Consider the following 18,842-nt stretch of genomic DNA (forward strand, 5'->3'; position numbering starts at 1 on the left):
CAGCAGTTGAAGTGATGGTCAAGTGCAAAATTGGCCATTTTGTTCAATGCATGAAGCTAAAGTTAACTGCGGTCTCCCCGTCGAGGAATCGAACCCCGGTCTCCCGCGTGACAGGCGGGGATACTGTCCACTATACTAACGAGGAACTCACATTCTGTATCAGCCAACCACTGACCCGCTGTATAAAAGTCATTGGCTGGCTTTGCATGATTGGCAACATGCATGGTCCAAAAAGTGTTATTTGTACAACTTGTGACTTTTACTGATAGGTAAATCTGATTGTCAAACAGAGTTACCTCACCCTAAATGTTTGCAGGAATTCCTTTCTGCCTGAGGGCTTCCTTTCTGCTTGAGGTACTTATTTACATTTAAATGTTTGCAGCAACTTCTTTATGCTTTAGGCACTTTTGTTCTATTATATGGAGGCCAAACCGGCCAGACCGGGAGTCTCTTATGCAGGAACACCGTCTTGCCCTGGCCAAGAGACTCGTTGATCTATTATCTGAAGAATCCCTTTTGTCTTCTGTGGACTCCTGAGGCCAAGGGGGTTTTTGAGGAATTTATGGGTGTGTGTGTGTGTTCTTGCAAATAAATTCACTCCAGAGTTTCGACTCGGGGTGAGAGGAAACTGGTTTTCGACTGGTGTGGATTGATTCTTCTCACCCTTTGCAAAGTATCTCACACTTTGCAAAGTATGTGTTCCTTGTCTGTTTAAGGTTGTTTACAATGTACCAAATTATCAATCTAATCCCTCTGCGTGTGCTCTGAGTTTTCTTTGAGGTAATACAGGACAAATAAAAATTACCCAACGTTTTTGGTGCTGAAACCCGGGAGAGCAGATCCCTTCAGTGGGAGTTCGCCTTCGGAGAGCCGCGTGGCGCCACTTCCTCATCAAAGTCCGGGGGGCTGAGAATTGCCCCATCGGCCGGCTGTTTATCTCCGCAGACGAACTTCCATTAATAGGCTCTCGCGCACGGACTCAGGGCGAGTCTGCCACTCAGGGAGAGAGTGAGTACCTAAATTAAATTGCACCCTTTAATTTTTTAATAACCAGTTGACAGTGTGGTTTTACGCTGGTGGTGATTTTGCCATCCACGCACGAAAGACGTTTCGGGCCCCGGTTAAGGGCTGGACTGATAGCCGCCGGACCTTGTCCTGGACTCCCATGCATGGTCCAAAAAGTGTTATTTGTACAACTTGTGACGTTTACAATGGGTAAACCTTCTTTGAAGGTCCTCATGGTTGTCACCACAGAAATGCTGAGCAAATTAACAGGCAGAAAATGTAGCAATCGTGAAACCCAAAGGCTAGAAGTCCAGTACCGAAAAGAAAAAAAAAAGCCTGCTCATGTTACCGTCCTGTGCACCAAGAGTACTGGCGTTGCTAATGCGCTTGTGTGCATTGGTGGTCCAGTGGTAGGATTCTCGCCTGCCACGCGGGAGGCCCGGGTTCGATTCCTGGCCAATGCAACCTCTGTTGGATAGAATTCCAAGGCCTGTCCAATGCATTCATCAAAAGTAGTAGTAATCTATAATCAAAGTCTCTCATGTGATAGGCAGTGATGTGCTCACCAATACGAACAATGACCTCTTACTCTTCATGTGCCTATTCTTCAATGGGCCTTTTGAAACATCTATGCCAACAGATGGCATTGCATGATGTACAACAATTGTCGTCAGACAGCATTTATTGGTTACCCTTGGAGCTGTGGCAATGAGTAAAGATGGTTTGAACATCCTAATGGTTTCCACCACAGAAATGCTGAGAAAAACGACACATTAGGAAGAAACCCTGTGTTCCAATGGCTGTCCTAAATGACAGCTAAAAACATATCAAATGATCAATCACTGAAGTTCAACGAATAAGTGTAAATGAAGACACGGTGGTGCAGTTGATGTGGAAAGCAAGCTAAAAAATGTTGATTTATGCATTCAGGTTCAACTTACAAAACGACTTACAGTTGAATTGAGTTCCAACAAGATGCCGTATCAAAATCCAAAAAGCTTCCATTACAAACATGTAGAGACCTCAGTGACAATGAGAAAAACAAGTAGAAGTAACTATTCTGAAAAGAAAATGAAGGCTGCACATTTTACTGTGCCATGCATGATACGTGCAGGCCATAAAGGTTAGCGTGTCCTGGTTGGTAGGCCAGTGGTAGCATTCAACAGCTGCCACGCAAGAGACCTGGGGTTAAATAGCAGCAGTTGAAGTGATGGTCAAGTGCAAAATTGGCCATTTTGTTCAATGCATGAAGCTAAAGTTAACTGCGGTCTCCCCGTCGGGGAATCGAACCCCGGTCTCCCGCGTGACAGGCGGGGATACTGTCCACTATACTAACGAGGAACTCACATTCTGTATCAGCCAACCACTGACCCGCTGTATAAAAGTCATTGGCTGGCTTTGCATGATTGGCAAAATGCATGGTCCAAAAAGTGTTATTTGTACAACTTGTGACTTTTACTGATAGGTAAATCTGATTGTCAAACAGAGTTACCTCACCCTAAATGTTTGCAGGAATTCCTTTCTGCCTGAGGGCTTCCTTTCTGCTTGAGGTACTTATTTACATTTAAATGTTTGCAGCAACTTCTTTATGCTTTAGGCACTTTTGTTCTATTATATGGAGGCCAAACCGGCCAGACCGGGAGTCTCTTATGCAGGAACACCGTCTTGCCCTGGCCAAGAGACTCGTTGATCTATTATCTGAAGAATCCCTTTTGTCTTCTGTGGACTCCTGAGGCCAAGGGGGTTTTTGAGGAATTTATGGGTGTGTGTGTGTGTTCTTGCAAATAAATTCACTCCAGAGTTTCGAGTCGGGGTGAGAGGAAACTGGTTTTCGACTGGTGTGGATTGATTCTTCTCACCCTTTGCAAAGTATCTCACACTTTGCAAAGTATGTGTTCCTTGTCTGTTTAAGGTTGTTTACAATGTACCAAATTATCAATCTAATCCCTCTGTGTGTGCTCTGAGTTTTCTTTGAGGTAATACAGGACAAATAAAAATTACCCAACGTTTTTGGTGCTGAAACCCGGGAGAGCAGATACCTTCAGTGGGAGTTCGCCTTCAGAGAGTTGCGTGGCGCCACTTCCTCATCAAAGTCCGGGGGGCTGAGAATTGCCCCATCGGCCGGCTGTTTATCTCCGCAGACGAACTTCCATTAACAGGCTCTCGCGCACGGACTCAGGGCGAGTCTGCCACTCAGGGAGAGAGTGAGTACCTAAATTAAATTGCACCCTTTAATTTTTTAATAACCAGTTGACAGTGTGGTTTTACGCTGGTGGTGATTTTGCCATCCACGCACGAAAGACGTTTCGGGCCCCGGTTAAGGGCTGGACTGATAGCCGCCGGACCTTGTCCTGGACTCCCATGCATGGTCCAAAAAGTGTTATTTGTACAACTTGTGACGTTTACAATGGGTAAACCTTCTTTGAAGGTCCTCATGGTTGTCACCACAGAAATGCTGAGCAAATTAACAGGCAGAAAATGTAGCAATCGTGAAACCCAAAGGCTAGAAGTCCAGTACCGAAAAGAAAAAAAAAAGCCTGCTCATGTTACAGTCCTGTGCACCAAGAATACTGGCATTGCTAATGCGCTTGTGTGCATTGGTGGTCCAGTGGTAGGATTCTCGCCTGCCACGCGGGAGGCCCGGGTTCGATTCCCGGCCAATGCAACCTCTGTTGGATAGGATTCCAAGGCCTGTCCAATGCATCCATAAAAAGTAGTAGTAATCTATAATCAAAGTCTCTCATGTGACAGGCAGTGATGCGCTCACCAATACGAACAATGACCTCTTACTCTTCATGTGCCTATTCTTCAATGGGCCTTTTGAAACATCTATGCCAACAGATGGCATTGCATGATGTACAACAATTGTCGTCAGACAGCATTTATTGGTTACCCTTGGAGCTGTGGCAATGAGTAAAGATGGTTTGAACATCCTAATGGTTTCCACCACAGAAATGCTGAGAAAAACGACACATTAGGAAGAAACCCTGTGTTCCAATGGCTGTCCTAAATGACAGCTAAAAACATATCAAATGATCAATCACTGCAGTTCAACGAATAAGTGTAAATGAAGACACGGTGGTGCAGTTGATGTGGAAAGCAAGCAAAAAAATGTTGATTTATGCATTCAGGTTCAACTTACAAAACGACTTACAGTTAAATTGAGTTCCAACAAGATGCCGTATCAAAATCCAAAAAGCTTCCATTACAAACATGTAGAGACCTCAGTGACAATGAGAAAAACAAGTAGAAGTAACGATTCTGAAAAGAAAATGAAGGCTGCACATTTTACTGTGCCATGCATGATACGTGCAGGCCATAAAGGTTAGCGTGTCCTGGTTGGTAGGCCAGTGGTAGCATTCAACAGCTGCCACGCAAGAGACCTGGGGTTAAATAGCAGCAGTTGAAGTGATGGTCAAGTGCAAAATTGGCCATTTTGTTCAATGCATGAAGCTAAAGGTAACTGCGGTCTCCCCGTCGGGGAATCGAACCCCGGTCTCCCGCGTGACAGGCGGGGATACTCTCCACTATACTAACGAGGAACTCACATTCTGTATCAGCCAACCACTGACCCGCTGTATAAAAGTCATTGGCTGGCTTTGCATGATTGGCAACATGCATGGTCCAAAAAGTGTTATTTGTACAACTTGTGACTTTTACTGATAGGTAAATCTGATTGTCAAACAGAGTTACCTCACCCTAAATGTTTGCAGGAATTCCTTTCTGCCTGAGGGCTTCCTTTCTGCTTGAGGTACTTATTTACATTTAAATGTTTGCAGCAACTTCTTTATGCTTTAGGCACTTTTGTTCTATTATATGGAGGCCAAACCGGCCAGACCGGGAGTCTCTTATGCAGGAACACCGTCTTGCCCTGGCCAAGAGACTCGTTGATCTATTATCTGAAGAATCCCTTTTGTCTTCTGTGGACTCCTGAGGCCAAGGGGGTTTTTGAGGAATTTATGGGTGTGTGTGTGTGTTCTTGCAAATAAATTCACTCCAGAGTTTCGAGTCGGGGTGAGAGGAAACTGGTTTTCGACTGGTGTGGATTGATTCTTCTCACCCTTTGCAAAGTATCTCACACTTTGCAAAGTATGTGTTCCTTGTCTGTTTAAGGTTGTTTACAATGTACCAAATTATCAATCTAATCCCTCTGTGTGTGCTCTGAGTTTTCTTTGAGGTAATACAGGACAAATAAAAATTACCCAACGTTTTTGGTGCTGAAACCCGGGAGAGCAGATACCTTCAGTGGGAGTTCGCCTTCAGAGAGTTGCGTGGCGCCACTTCCTCATCAAAGTCCGGGGGGCTGAGAATTGCCCCATCGGCCGGCTGTTTATCTCCGCAGACGAACTTCCATTAACAGGCTCTCGCGCACGGACTCAGGGCGAGTCTGCCACTCAGGGAGAGAGTGAGTACCTAAATTAAATTGCACCCTTTAATTTTTTAATAACCAGTTGACAGTGTGGTTTTACGCTGGTGGTGATTTTGCCATCCACGCACGAAAGACGTTTCGGGCCCCGGTTAAGGGCTGGACTGATAGCCGCCGGACCTTGTCCTGGACTCCCATGCATGGTCCAAAAAGTGTTATTTGTACAACTTGTGACGTTTACAATGGGTAAACCTTCTTTGAAGGTCCTCATGGTTGTCACCACAGAAATGCTGAGCAAATTAACAGGCAGAAAATGTAGCAATCGTGAAACCCAAAGGCTAGAAGTCCAGTACCGAAAAGAAAAAAAAAAGCCTGCTCATGTTACCGTCCTGTGCACCAAGAATACTGGCATTGCTAATGCGCTTGTGTGCATTGGTGGTCCAGTGGTAGGACCTCGCCTGCCACGCGGGAGGCCCGGGTTCGATTCCCGGCCAATGCAACCTCTGTTGGATAGGATTCCAAGGCCTGTCCAATGCATCCATAAAAAGTAGTAGTAATCTATAATCAAAGTCTCTCATGTGACAGGCAGTGATGCGCTCACCAATACGAACAATGACCTCTTACTCTTCATGTGCCTATTCTTCAATGGGCCTTTTGAAACATCTATGCCAACAGATGGCATTGCATGATGTACAACAACTGTCGTCAGACAGCATTTATTGGTTACCCTTGGAGCTGTGGCAATGAGTAAAGATGGTTTGAACATCCTAATGGTTTCCACCACAGAAATGCTGAGAAAAACGACACATTAGGAAGAAACCCTGTGTTCCAATGGCTGTCCTAAATGACAGCTAAAAACATATCAAATGATCAATCACTGCAGTTCAACGAATAAGTGTATATGAAGACACGGTGGTGCAGTTGATGTGGAAAGCAAGCTAAAAAATGTTGATTTATGCATTCAGGTTCAACTTACAAAACGACTTACAGTTGAATTGAGTTCCAACAAGATGCCGTATCAAAATCCAAAAAGCTTCCATTACAAACATGTAGAGACCTCAGTGACAATGAGAAAAACAAGTAGAAGTAACTATTCTGAAAAGAAAATGAAGGCTGCACATTTTACTGTGCCATGCATGATACGTGCAGGCCATAAAGGTTAGCGTGTCCTGGTTGGTAGGCCAGTGGTAGCATTCAACAGCTGCCACGCAAGAGACCTGGGGTTAAATAGCAGCAGTTGAAGTGATGGTCAAGTGCAAAATTGGCCATTTTGTTCAATGCATGAAGCTAAAGTTAACTGCGGTCTCCCCGTCGGGGAATCGAACCCCGGTCTCCCGCGTGACAGGCGGGGATACTGTCCACTATACTAACGAGGAACTCACATTCTGTATCAGCCAACCACTGACCCGCTGTATAAAAGTCATTGGCTGGCTTTGCATGATTGGCAAAATGCATGGTCCAAAAAGTGTTATTTGTACAACTTGTGACTTTTACTGATAGGTAAATCTGATTGTCAAACAGAGTTACCTCACCCTAAATGTTTGCAGGAATTCCTTTCTGCCTGAGGGCTTCCTTTCTGCTTGAGGTACTTATTTACATTTAAATGTTTGCAGCAACTTCTTTATGCTTTAGGCACTTTTGTTCTATTATATGGAGGCCAAACCGGCCAGACCGGGAGTCTCTTATGCAGGAACACCGTCTTGCCCTGGCCAAGAGACTCGTTGATCTATTATCTGAAGAATCCCTTTTGTCTTCTGTGGACTCCTGAGGCCAAGGGGGTTTTTGAGGAATTTATGGGTGTGTGTGTGTGTTCTTGCAAATAAATTCACTCCAGAGTTTCGAGTCGGGGTGAGAGGAAACTGGTTTTCGACTGGTGTGGATTGATTCTTCTCACCCTTTGCAAAGTATCTCACACTTTGCAAAGTATGTGTTCCTTGTCTGTTTAAGGTTGTTTACAATGTACCAAATTATCAATCTAATCCCTCTGTGTGTGCTCTGAGTTTTCTTTGAGGTAATACAGGACAAATAAAAATTACCCAACGTTTTTGGTGCTGAAACCCGGGAGAGCAGATACCTTCAGTGGGAGTTCGCCTTCAGAGAGTTGCGTGGCGCCACTTCCTCATCAAAGTCCGGGGGGCTGAGAATTGCCCCATCGGCCGGCTGTTTATCTCCGCAGACGAACTTCCATTAACAGGCTCTCGCGCACGGACTCAGGGCGAGTCTGCCACTCAGGGAGAGAGTGAGTACCTAAATTAAATTGCACCCTTTAATTTTTTAATAACCAGTTGACAGTGTGGTTTTACGCTGGTGGTGATTTTGCCATCCACGCACGAAAGACGTTTCGGGCCCCGGTTAAGGGCTGGACTGATAGCCGCCGGACCTTGTCCTGGACTCCCATGCATGGTCCAAAAAGTGTTATTTGTACAACTTGTGACGTTTACAATGGGTAAACCTTCTTTGAAGGTCCTCATGGTTGTCACCACAGAAATGCTGAGCAAATTAACAGGCAGAAAATGTAGCAATCGTGAAACCCAAAGGCTAGAAGTCCAGTACCGAAAAGAAAAAAAAAAGCCTGCTCATGTTACAGTCCTGTGCACCAAGAATACTGGCATTGCTAATGCGCTTGTGTGCATTGGTGGTCCAGTGGTAGGATTCTCGCCTGCCACGCGGGAGGCCCGGGTTCGATTCCCGGCCAATGCAACCTCTGTTGGATAGGATTCCAAGGCCTGTCCAATGCATCCATAAAAAGTAGTAGTAATCTATAATCAAAGTCTCTCATGTGACAGGCAGTGATGCGCTCACCAATACGAACAATGACCTCTTACTCTTCATGTGCCTATTCTTCAATGGGCCTTTTGAAACATCTATGCCAACAGATGGCATTGCATGATGTACAACAATTGTCGTCAGACAGCATTTATTGGTTACCCTTGGAGCTGTGGCAATGAGTAAAGATGGTTTGAACATCCTAATGGTTTCCACCACAGAAATGCTGAGAAAAACGACACATTAGGAAGAAACCCTGTGTTCCAATGGCTGTCCTAAATGACAGCTAAAAACATATCAAATGATCAATCACTGCAGTTCAACGAATAAGTGTAAATGAAGACACGGTGGTGCAGTTGATGTGGAAAGCAAGCAAAAAAATGTTGATTTATGCATTCAGGTTCAACTTACAAAACGACTTACAGTTGAATTGAGTTCCAACAAGATGCCGTATCAAAATCCAAAAAGCTTCCATTACAAACATGTAGAGACCTCAGTGACAATGAGAAAAACAAGTAGAAGTAACGATTCTGAAAAGAAAATGAAGGCTGCACATTTTACTGTGCCATGCATGATACGTGCAGGCCATAAAGGTTAGCGTGTCCTGGTTGGTAGGCCAGTGGTAGCATTCAACAGCTGCCACGCAAGAGACCTGGGGTTAAATAGCAGCAGTTGAAGTGATGGTCAAGTGCAAAATTGGCCATTTTGTTCAATGCATGAAGCTAAAGGTAACTGCGGTCTCCCCGTCGGGGAATCGAACCCCGGTCTCCCGCGTGACAGGCGGGGATACTCTCCACTATACTAACGAGGAACTCACATTCTGTATCAGCCAACCACTGACCCGCTGTATAAAAGTCATTGGCTGGCTTTGCATGATTGGCAACATGCATGGTCCAAAAAGTGTTATTTGTACAACTTGTGACTTTTACTGATAGGTAAATCTGATTGTCAAACAGAGTTACCTCACCCTAAATGTTTGCAGGAATTCCTTTCTGCCTGAGGGCTTCCTTTCTGCTTGAGGTACTTATTTACATTTAAATGTTTGCAGCAACTTCTTTATGCTTTAGGCACTTTTGTTCTATTATATGGAGGCCAAACCGGCCAGACCGGGAGTCTCTTATGCAGGAACACCGTCTTGCCCTGGCCAAGAGACTCGTTGATCTATTATCTGAAGAATCCCTTTTGTCTTCTGTGGACTCCTGAGGCCAAGGGGGTTTTTGAGGAATTTATGGGTGTGTGTGTGTGTTCTTGCAAATAAATTCACTCCAGAGTTTCGAGTCGGGGTGAGAGGAAACTGGTTTTCGACTGGTGTGGATTGATTCTTCTCACCCTTTGCAAAGTATCTCACACTTTGCAAAGTATGTGTTCCTTGTCTGTTTAAGGTTGTTTACAATGTACCAAATTATCAATCTAATCCCTCTGTGTGTGCTCTGAGTTTTCTTTGAGGTAATACAGGACAAATAAAAATTACCCAACGTTTTTGGTGCTGAAACCCGGGAGAGCAGATACCTTCAGTGGGAGTTCGCCTTCAGAGAGTTGCGTGGCGCCACTTCCTCATCAAAGTCCGGGGGGCTGAGAATTGCCCCATCGGCCGGCTGTTTATCTCCGCAGACGAACTTCCATTAACAGGCTCTCGCGCACGGACTCAGGGCGAGTCTGCCACTCAGGGAGAGAGTGAGTACCTAAATTAAATTGCACCCTTTAATTTTTTAATAACCAGTTGACAGTGTGGTTTTACGCTGGTGGTGATTTTGCCATCCACGCACGAAAGACGTTTCGGGCCCCGGTTAAGGGCTGGACTGATAGCCGCCGGACCTTGTCCTGGACTCCCATGCATGGTCCAAAAAGTGTTATTTGTACAACTTGTGACGTTTACAATGGGTAAACCTTCTTTGAAGGTCCTCATGGTTGTCACCACAGAAATGCTGAGCAAATTAACAGGCAGAAAATGTAGCAATCGTGAAACCCAAAGTCTAGAAGTCCAGTACCGAAAAGAAAAAAAAAAAGCCTGCTCATGTTACCGTCCTGTGCACCAAGAATACTGGCATTGCTAATGCGCTTGTGTGCATTGGTGGTCCAGTGGTAGGATTCTCGCCTGCCACGCGGGAGGCCCGGGTTCGATTCCCGGCCAATGCAACCTCTGTTGGATAGGATTCCAAGGCCTGTCCAATGCATCCATAAAAAGTAGTAGTAATCTATAATCAAAGTCTCTCATGTGACAGGCAGTGATGCGCTCACCAATACGAACAATGACCTCTTACTCTTCATGTGCCTATTCTTCAATGGGCCTTTTGAAACATCTATGCCAACAGATGGCATTGCATGATGTACAACAATTGTCGTCAGACAGCATTTATTGGTTACGCTTGGAGCTGTGGCAATGAGTAAAGATGGTTTGAACATCCTAATGGTTTCCACCACAGAAATGCTGAGAAAAACGACACATTAGGAAGAAACCCTGTGTTCCAATGGCTGTCCTAAATGACAGCTAAAAACATATCAAATGATCAATCACTGCAGTTCAACGAATAAGTGTAAATGAAGACACGGTGGTGCAGTTGATGTGGAAAGCAAGCAAAAAAATGTTGATTTATGCATTCAGGTTCGACTTACAAAACGACTTACAGTTAAATTGAGTTCCAACAAGATGCCGTATCAAAATCCAAAAAGCTTCCATTACAAACATGTAGAGACCTCAGTGACAATGAGAAAAACAAGTAGAAGTAACTATTCTGAAAAGAAAATGAAGGCTGCACATTTTACTGTGCCATGCATGATACGTGCAGGCCATAAAGGTTAGCGTGTCCTGGTTGGTAGGCCAGTGGTAGCATTCAACAGCTGCCACGCAAGAGACCTGGGGTTAAATAGCAGCAGTTGAAGTGATGGTCAAGTGCAAAATTGGCTATTTTGTTCAGTGCATGAAGCTAAAGTTTACTGCGGTCTCCCCGTCGGGGAATCGAACCCCGGTCTCCCGCGTGACAGGCGGGGATACTGTCCACTATACTAACGAGGAACTCACATTCTGTATCAGCCAACCACTGACCCGCTATATAAAAGTCATTGGTTGGCTTTGAATGATTGGCAACATGCATGGTCCAAAAAGTGTTATTTGTACAACTTGTGACTTTTACTGATAGGTAAATCTGATTGTCAAACAGAATTACCTCACCCTAAATGTTTGCAGGAATTCCTTTCTGCCTCGCGGGAGGCCCGGGTTCGATTCCCGGCCAATGCAACCTCTGTTGGATAGGATTCCAAGGCCTGTCCAATGCATCCATCAAAGTTAGTAGTCATCTATAATCCAAGTCTCTCATGTGACAGGCAGTGATGCGCTCACCAATACGAACAATGACCACTTACTCTTCATGTGCCTATTCTTCAATGGGCCTTTTGAAACATCTATGCCAACAGATGGCATTGCATGATGTGCAACAATTGTCGTCAGACAGCATTTATTGGTTACCCTTGGAGCTGTGGCAATGAGTAAAGATGGTTTGAACATCCTAAAGGTTTCCACCACAGAAATGCTGAGAAAAACGACACATTAGGAAGAAACCCTGTGTTCCAATGGCTGTCCTAAATGACAGCTAAAAACATATCAAATGATCAATCACTGCAGTTCAACGAATAAGTGTAAATGAAGACACGGTGGTGCAGTTGATGTGGAAAGCAAGCAAAAAAATGTTGATTTATGCATTCAGGTTCAACTTACAAAACGACTTACAGTTAAATTGAGTTCCAACAAGATGCCGTATCAAAATCCAAAAAGCTTCCATTACAAACATGTAGAGACCTCAGTGACAATGAGAAAAACAAGTAGAAGTAACTATTCTGAAAAGAAAATGAAGGCTGCACATTTTACTGTGCCATGCATGATACGTGCAGGCCATAAAGGTTAGCGTGTCCTGGTTGGTAGGCCAGTGGTAGCATTCAACAGCTGCCACGCAAGAGACCTGGGGTTAAATAGCAGCAGTTGAAGTGATGGTCAAGTGCAAAATTGGCTATTTTGTTCAATGCATGAAGCTAAAGTTTACTGCGGTCTCCCCGTCGGGGAATCGAACCCCGGTCTCCCGCGTGACAGGCGGGGATACTGTCCACTATACTAACGAGGAACTCACATTCTGTATCAGCCAACCACTGACCCGCTATATAAAAGTCATTGGTTGGCTTTGAATGATTGGCAACATGCATGGTCCAAAAAGTGTTATTTGTACAACTTGTGACTTTTACTGATAGGTAAATCTGATTGTCAAACAGAATTACCTCACCCTAAATGTTTGCAGGAATTCCTTTCTGCCTCGCGGGAGGCCCGGGTTCGATTCCCGGCCAATGCAACCTCTGTTGGATAGGATTCCAAGGCCTGTCCAATGCATCCATCAAAGTTAGTAGTCATCTATAATCCAAGTCTCTCATGTGACAGGCAGTGATGCGCTCACCAATACGAACAATGACCACTTACTCTTCATGTGCCTATTCTTCAATGGGCCTTTTGAAACATCTATGCCAACAGATGGCATTGCATGATGTGCAACAATTGTCGTCAGACAGCATTTATTGGTTACCCTTGGAGCTGTGGCAATGAGTAAAGATGGTTTGAACATCCTAAAGGTTTCCACCACAGAAATGCTGAGAAAAACGACACATTAGGAAGAAACCCTGTGTTCCAATGGCTGTCCTAAATGACAGCTAAAAACATATCAAATGATCAATCACTGCAGTTCAACGAATAAGTGTAAATGAAGACACGGTGGTGCAGTTGATGTGGAAAGCAAGCAAAAAAATGTTGATTTATGCATTCAGGTTCAACTTACAAAACGACTTACAGTTAAATTGAGTTCCAACAAGATGCCGTATCAAAATCCAAAAAGCTTCCATTACAAACATGTAGAGACCTCAGTGACAATGAGAAAAACAAGTAGAAGTAACTATTCTGAAAAGAAAATGAAGGCTGCACATTTTACTGTGCCATGCATGATACGTGCAGGCCATAAAGGTTAGCGTGTCCTGGTTGGTAGGCCAGTGGTAGCATTCAACAGCTGCCACGCAAGAGACCTGGGGTTAAATAGCAGCAGTTGAAGTGATGGTCAAGTGCAAAATTGGCCATTTTGTTCAATGCATGAAGCTAAAGTTAACTGCGGTCTCCCCGTCGGGGAATCGAACCCCGGTCTCCCGCGTGACAGGCGGGGATACTGTCCACTATACTAACGAGGAACTCACATTCTGTATCAGCCAACCACTGACCCGCTGTATAAAAGTCATTGGCTGGCTTTGCATGATTGGCAACATGCATGGTCCAAAAAGTGTTATTTGTACAACTTGTGACTTTTACTGATAGGTAAATCTGATTGTCAAACAGAGTTACCTCACCCTAAATGTTTGCAGGAATTCCTTTCTGCCTGAGGGCTTCCTTTCTGCTTGAGGTACTTATTTACATTTAAATGTTTGCAGCAACTTCTTTATGCTTTAGGCACTTTTGTTCTATTATATGGAGGCCAAACCGGCCAGACCGGGAGTCTCTTATGCAGGAACACCGTCTTGCCCTGGCCAAGAGACTCGTTGATCTATTATCTGAAGAATCCCTTTTGTCTTCTGTGGACTCCTGAGGCCAAGGGGGTTTTTGAGGAATTTATGGGTGTGTGTGTGTGTTCTTGCAAATAAATTCACTCCAGAGTTTCGACTCGGGGTGAGAGGAAACTGGTTTTCGACTGGTGTGGATTGATTCTTCTCACCCTTTGCAAAGTATCTCACACTTTGCAAAGTATGTGTTCCTTGTCTGTTTAAGGTTGTTTACAATGTACCAAATTATCAATCTAATCCCTCTGTGTGTGCTCTGAGTTTTCTTTGAGGTAATACAGGACAAATAAAAATTACCCAACGTTTTTGGTGCTGAAACCCGGGAGAGCAGATCCCTTCAGTGGGAGTTCGCCTTCGGAGAGCCGCGTGGCGCCACTTCCTCATCAAAGTCCGGGGGGCTGAGAATTGCCCCATCGGCCGGCTGTTTATCTCCGCAGACGAACTTCCATTAACAGGCTCTCGCGCACGGACTCAGGGCGAGTCTGCCACTCAGGGAGAGAGTGAGTACCTAAATTAAATTGCACCCTTTAATTTTTTAATAACCAGTTGACAGTGTGGTTTTACGCTGGTGGTGATTTTTTCCATCCACGCACGAAAGACGTTTCGGGCCCCGGTTAAGGGCTGGACTGATAGCCGCCGGACCTTGTCCTGGACTCCCATGCATGGTCCAAAAAGTGTTATTTGTACAACTTGTGACGTTTACAATAGGTAAACCTTCTTTGAAGGTCCTCATGGTTGTCACCACAGAAATGCTGAGCAAATTAACAGGCAGAAAATGTAGCAATCGTGAAACCCAAAGGCTAGAAGTCCAGTACCGAAAAGAAAAAAAAAAGCCTGCTCATGTTACCGTCCTGTGCACCAAGAATACTGGCGTTGCTAATGCGCTTGTGTGCATTGGTGGTCCAGTGGTAGGATTCTCGCCTGCCACGCGGGAGGCCCGGGTTCGATTCCCGGCCAATGCAACCTCTGTTGGATAGGATTCCAAAGCCTGTCCAATGCATCCATCAAAGTTTTTAGTAATCTATAATCCAAGTCTCTCATGTGATAGGCAGTGATGCGCTCACCAGTACGAACAATGACCTCTTACTCTTCATGTGCCTATTCTTCAATGGGCCTTTTGAAACATCTATGCCAACAGATGGCATTGCATGATGTGCAACAATTGTCGCCAGACAGCATTTATTGGTTACGCTTGGAGCTGTGGCAATGAGTAAAGATGGTTTGAACATCCTAAAGGTTTCCACCACAGAAATGCTGAGAAAAACGACACATTAGGAAGAAACCCTGTGTTCCAATGGCTGTCCTAAATGACAGCTAAAAACATATCAAATGATCAATCACTGCAGTTCAACGAATAAGTGTATATGAAGACACGGTGGTGCAGTTGATGTGGAAAGCAAGCTAAAAAATGTTGATTTATGCATTCAGGTTCAACTTACAAAACGACTTACAGTTGAATTGAGTTCCAACAAGATGCCGTATCAAAATCCAAAAAGCTTCCATTACAAACATGTAGAGACCTCAGTGACAATGAGAAAAACAAGTAGAAGTAACTATTCTGAAAAGAAAATGAAGGCTGCACATTTTACTGTGCCATGCATGATACGTGCAGGCCATAAAGGTTAGCGTGTCCTGGTTGGTAGGCCAGTGGTAGCATTCAACAGCTGCCACGCAAGAGACCTGGGGTTAAATAGCAGCAGTTGAAGTGATGGTCAAGTGCAAAATTGGCCATTTTGTTCAATGCATGAAGCTAAAGTTAACTGCGGTCTCCCCGTCGGGGAATCGAACCCCGGTCTCCCGCGTGACAGGCGGGGATACTGTCCACTATACTAACGAGGAACTCACATTCTGTATCAGCCAACCACTGACCCGCTATATAAAAGTCATTGGTTGGCTTTGAATGATTGGCAACATGCATGGTCCAAAAAGTGTTATTTGTACAACTTGTGACTTTTACTGATAGGTAAATCTGATTGTCAAACAGAATTACCTCACCCTAAATGTTTGCAGGAATTCCTTTCTGCCTCGCGGGAGGCCCGGGTTCGATTCCCGGCCAATGCAACCTCTGTTGGATAGGATTCCAAGGCCTGTCCAATGCATCCATCAAAGTTAGTAGTCATCTATAATCCAAGTCTCTCATGTGACAGGCAGTGATGCGCTCACCAATACGAACAATGACCTCTTACTCTTCATGTGCCTATTCTTCAATGGGCCTTTTGAAACATCTATGCCAACAGATGGCATTGCATGATGTGCAACAATTGTCGTCAGACAGCATTTATTGGTTACCCTTGGAGCTGTGGCAATGAGTAAAGATGGTTTGAACATCCTAAAGGTTTCCACCACAGAAATGCTGAGAAAAACGACACATTAGGAAGAAACCCTGTGTTCCAATGGCTGTCCTAAATGACAGCTAAAAACATATCAAATGATCAATCACTGCAGTTCAACGAATAAGTGTAAATGAAGACACGGTGGTGCAGTTGATGTGGAAAGCAAGCAAAAAAATGTTGATTTATGCATTCAGGTTCAACTTACAAAACGACTTACAGTTAAATTGAGTTCCAACAAGATGCCGTATCAAAATCCAAAAAGCTTCCATTACAAACATGTAGAGACCTCAGTGACAATGAGAAAAACAAGTAGAAGTAACTATTCTGAAAAGAAAATGAAGGCTGCACATTTTACTGTGCCATGCATGATACGTGCAGGCCATAAAGGTTAGCGTGTCCTGGTTGGTAGGCCAGTGGTAGCATTCAACAGCTGCCACGCAAGAGACCTGGGGTTAAATAGCAGCAGTTGAAGTGATGGTCAAGTGCAAAATTGGCCATTTTGTTCAATGCATGAAGCTAAAGTTAACTGCGGTCTCCCCATCGGGGAATCGAACCCCGGTCTCCCGCGTGACAGGCGGGGATACTGTCCACTATACTAACGAGGAACTCACATTCTGTATCAGCCAACCACTGACCCGCTATATAAAAGTCATTGGTTGGCTTTGAATGATTGGCAACATGCATGGTCCAAAAAGTGTTATTTGTACAACTTGTGACTTTTACTGATAGGTACATCTGATTGTCAAACAGAGTTACCTCACCCTAAATGTTTGCAGGAATTCCTTTCTGCCTGAGGGCTTCCTTTCTGCTTGAGGTACTTATTTACATTTAAATGTTTGCAGCAACTTCTTTATGCTTTAGGCACTTTTGTTCTATTATATGGAGGCCAAACCGGCCAGACCGGGAGTCTCTTATGCAGGAACACCGTCTTGCCCTGGCCAAGAGACTCGTTGATCTATTATCTGAAGAATCCCTTTTGTCTTCTGTGGACTCCTGAGGCCAAGGGGTTTTTTGAGGAATTTATGGGTGTGTGTGTTCTTGCAAATAAATTCACTCCAGAGTTTCGACTCGGGGTGAGAGGAAACTGGTTTTCGACTGGTGTGGATTGATTCTTCTCACCCTTTGCAAAGTATCTCACACTTTGCAAAGTATGTGTTCCTTGTCTGTTTAAGGTTGTTTACAATGTACCAAATTATCAATCTAATCCCTCTGCGTGTGCTCTGAGTATTCTTTGAGGTAATACAGGACAAATAAAAATTACCCAACGTTTTTGGTGCTGAAACCCGGGAGAGCAGATCCCTTCAGTGGGAGTTCGCCTTCGGAGAGCCGCGTGGCGCCACTTCCTCATCAAAGTCCGGGGGGCTGAGAATTGCCCCATCGGCCGGCTGTTTATCTCCGCAGACGAACTTCCATTAACAGGCTCTCGCGCACGGACTCAGGGCGAGTCTGCCACTCAGGGAGAGAGTGAGTACCTAAATTAAATTGCACCCTTTAATTTTTTAATAACCAGTTGACAGTGTGGTTTTACGCTGGTGGTGATTTTGCCATCCACGCACGAAAGACGTTTCGGGCCCCGGTTAAGGGCTGGACTGATAGCCGCCGGACCTTGTCCTGGACTCCCATGCATGGTCCAAAAAGTGTTATTTGTACAACTTGTGACGTTTACAATAGGTAAACCTTCTTTGAAGGTCCTCATGGTTGTCACCACAGAAATGCTGAGCAAATTAACAGGCAGAAAATGTAGCAATCGTGAAACCCAAAGGCTAGAAGTCCAGTACCGAAAAGAAAAAAAAAAAGCCTGCTCATGTTACCGTCCTGTGCACCAAGAATACTGGCGTTACTAATGCGCTTGTGTGCATTGGTGGTCCAGTGGTAGGATTCTCGCCTGCCACGCGGGAGGCCCGGGTTCGATTCCTGGCCAATGCAACCTCTGTTGGATAGAATTCCAAGGCCTGTCCAATGCATCCATCAAAAGTAGTAGTAATCTATAATCAAAGTCTCTCATGTGACAGGCAGTGATGCGCTCACCAATACGAACAATGACCTCTTACTCTTCATGTGCCTATTCTTCAATTGGCCTTTTGAAACATCTATGCCAACAGATGGCATTGCATGATGTACAACAATTGTCGTCAGACAGCATTTATTGGTTACCCTTGGAGCTGTGGCAATGAGTAAAGATGGTTTGAACATCCTAATGGTTTCCACCACAGAAATGCTGAGAAAAACGACACATTAGGAAGAAACCCTGTGTTCCAATGGCTGTCCTAAATGACAGCTAAAAACATATCAAATGATCAATCACTGCAGTTCAACGAATAAGTGTATATGAAGACACGGTGGTGCAGTTGATGTGGAAAGCAAGCTAAAAAATGTTGATTTATGCATTCAGGTTCAACTTACAAAACGACTTACAGTTGAATTGAGTTCCAACAAGATGCCGTATCAAAATCCAAAAAGCTTCCATTACAAACATGTAGAGACCTCAGTGACAATGAGAAAAACAAGTAGAAGTAACTATTCTGAAAAGAAAATGAAGGCTGCACATTTTACTGTGCCATGCATGATACGTGCAGGCCATAAAGGTTAGCGTGTCCTGGTTGGTAGGCCAGTGGTAGCATTCAACAGCTGCCACGCAAGAGACCTGGGGTTAAATAGCAGCAGTTGAAGTGATGGTCAAGTGCAAAATTGGCCATTTTGTTCAATGCATGAAGCTAAAGTTAACTGCGGTCTCCCCTTCGGGGAATCGAACCCCGGTCTCCCGCGTGACAGGCGGGGATACTGTCCACTATACTAAC

The 18,842-nt window shown here is 44.6% G+C and overlaps 17 non-coding genes across 17 annotated transcripts; 7 read left to right on the plus strand and 10 right to left on the minus strand.

Moving 5' to 3' along the window:
- Positions 1 to 73: 73 nt before the first annotated feature.
- trnad-guc (transfer RNA aspartic acid (anticodon GUC)) lies at positions 74 to 145 on the minus strand. Its single transcript has one exon. It is a non-coding gene; the product is annotated as a tRNA-Asp (tRNA).
- Positions 146 to 1,398: 1,253 nt separating this feature from the next.
- On the plus strand, positions 1,399 to 1,469 carry trnag-gcc (transfer RNA glycine (anticodon GCC)). The gene has a single exon. It is a non-coding gene; the product is annotated as a tRNA-Gly (tRNA).
- Positions 1,470 to 2,274: 805 nt separating this feature from the next.
- Positions 2,275 to 2,346, minus strand: trnad-guc (transfer RNA aspartic acid (anticodon GUC)). Its single transcript has one exon. It is a non-coding gene; the product is annotated as a tRNA-Asp (tRNA).
- Positions 2,347 to 3,599: 1,253 nt separating this feature from the next.
- On the plus strand, positions 3,600 to 3,670 carry trnag-gcc (transfer RNA glycine (anticodon GCC)). Its single transcript has one exon. It is a non-coding gene; the product is annotated as a tRNA-Gly (tRNA).
- An 805-nt stretch (positions 3,671 to 4,475) lies between these two features.
- trnad-guc (transfer RNA aspartic acid (anticodon GUC)) lies at positions 4,476 to 4,547 on the minus strand. Its single transcript has one exon. It is a non-coding gene; the product is annotated as a tRNA-Asp (tRNA).
- Positions 4,548 to 5,800: 1,253 nt separating this feature from the next.
- On the plus strand, positions 5,801 to 5,870 carry trnag-gcc (transfer RNA glycine (anticodon GCC)). Its single transcript has one exon. It is a non-coding gene; the product is annotated as a tRNA-Gly (tRNA).
- An 805-nt stretch (positions 5,871 to 6,675) lies between these two features.
- On the minus strand, positions 6,676 to 6,747 carry trnad-guc (transfer RNA aspartic acid (anticodon GUC)). The gene has a single exon. It is a non-coding gene; the product is annotated as a tRNA-Asp (tRNA).
- A 1,253-nt stretch (positions 6,748 to 8,000) lies between these two features.
- trnag-gcc (transfer RNA glycine (anticodon GCC)) lies at positions 8,001 to 8,071 on the plus strand. The gene has a single exon. It is a non-coding gene; the product is annotated as a tRNA-Gly (tRNA).
- Positions 8,072 to 8,876: 805 nt separating this feature from the next.
- On the minus strand, positions 8,877 to 8,948 carry trnad-guc (transfer RNA aspartic acid (anticodon GUC)). The gene has a single exon. It is a non-coding gene; the product is annotated as a tRNA-Asp (tRNA).
- A 1,254-nt stretch (positions 8,949 to 10,202) lies between these two features.
- On the plus strand, positions 10,203 to 10,273 carry trnag-gcc (transfer RNA glycine (anticodon GCC)). The gene has a single exon. It is a non-coding gene; the product is annotated as a tRNA-Gly (tRNA).
- Positions 10,274 to 11,078: 805 nt separating this feature from the next.
- Positions 11,079 to 11,150, minus strand: trnad-guc (transfer RNA aspartic acid (anticodon GUC)). The gene has a single exon. It is a non-coding gene; the product is annotated as a tRNA-Asp (tRNA).
- Positions 11,151 to 12,177: 1,027 nt separating this feature from the next.
- On the minus strand, positions 12,178 to 12,249 carry trnad-guc (transfer RNA aspartic acid (anticodon GUC)). Its single transcript has one exon. It is a non-coding gene; the product is annotated as a tRNA-Asp (tRNA).
- Positions 12,250 to 13,276: 1,027 nt separating this feature from the next.
- trnad-guc (transfer RNA aspartic acid (anticodon GUC)) lies at positions 13,277 to 13,348 on the minus strand. Its single transcript has one exon. It is a non-coding gene; the product is annotated as a tRNA-Asp (tRNA).
- A 1,254-nt stretch (positions 13,349 to 14,602) lies between these two features.
- On the plus strand, positions 14,603 to 14,673 carry trnag-gcc (transfer RNA glycine (anticodon GCC)). The gene has a single exon. It is a non-coding gene; the product is annotated as a tRNA-Gly (tRNA).
- An 805-nt stretch (positions 14,674 to 15,478) lies between these two features.
- On the minus strand, positions 15,479 to 15,550 carry trnad-guc (transfer RNA aspartic acid (anticodon GUC)). The gene has a single exon. It is a non-coding gene; the product is annotated as a tRNA-Asp (tRNA).
- Positions 15,551 to 16,577: 1,027 nt separating this feature from the next.
- trnad-guc (transfer RNA aspartic acid (anticodon GUC)) lies at positions 16,578 to 16,649 on the minus strand. The gene has a single exon. It is a non-coding gene; the product is annotated as a tRNA-Asp (tRNA).
- Positions 16,650 to 17,899: 1,250 nt separating this feature from the next.
- trnag-gcc (transfer RNA glycine (anticodon GCC)) lies at positions 17,900 to 17,970 on the plus strand. The gene has a single exon. It is a non-coding gene; the product is annotated as a tRNA-Gly (tRNA).
- The last annotated feature ends 872 nt before the right edge of the window (positions 17,971 to 18,842 follow it).

Source organism: Nothobranchius furzeri, chromosome 14 (assembly GCF_043380555.1).
Source record: "Nothobranchius furzeri strain GRZ-AD chromosome 14, NfurGRZ-RIMD1, whole genome shotgun sequence".
Taxonomy (NCBI): domain Eukaryota; kingdom Metazoa; phylum Chordata; class Actinopteri; order Cyprinodontiformes; family Nothobranchiidae; genus Nothobranchius; species Nothobranchius furzeri.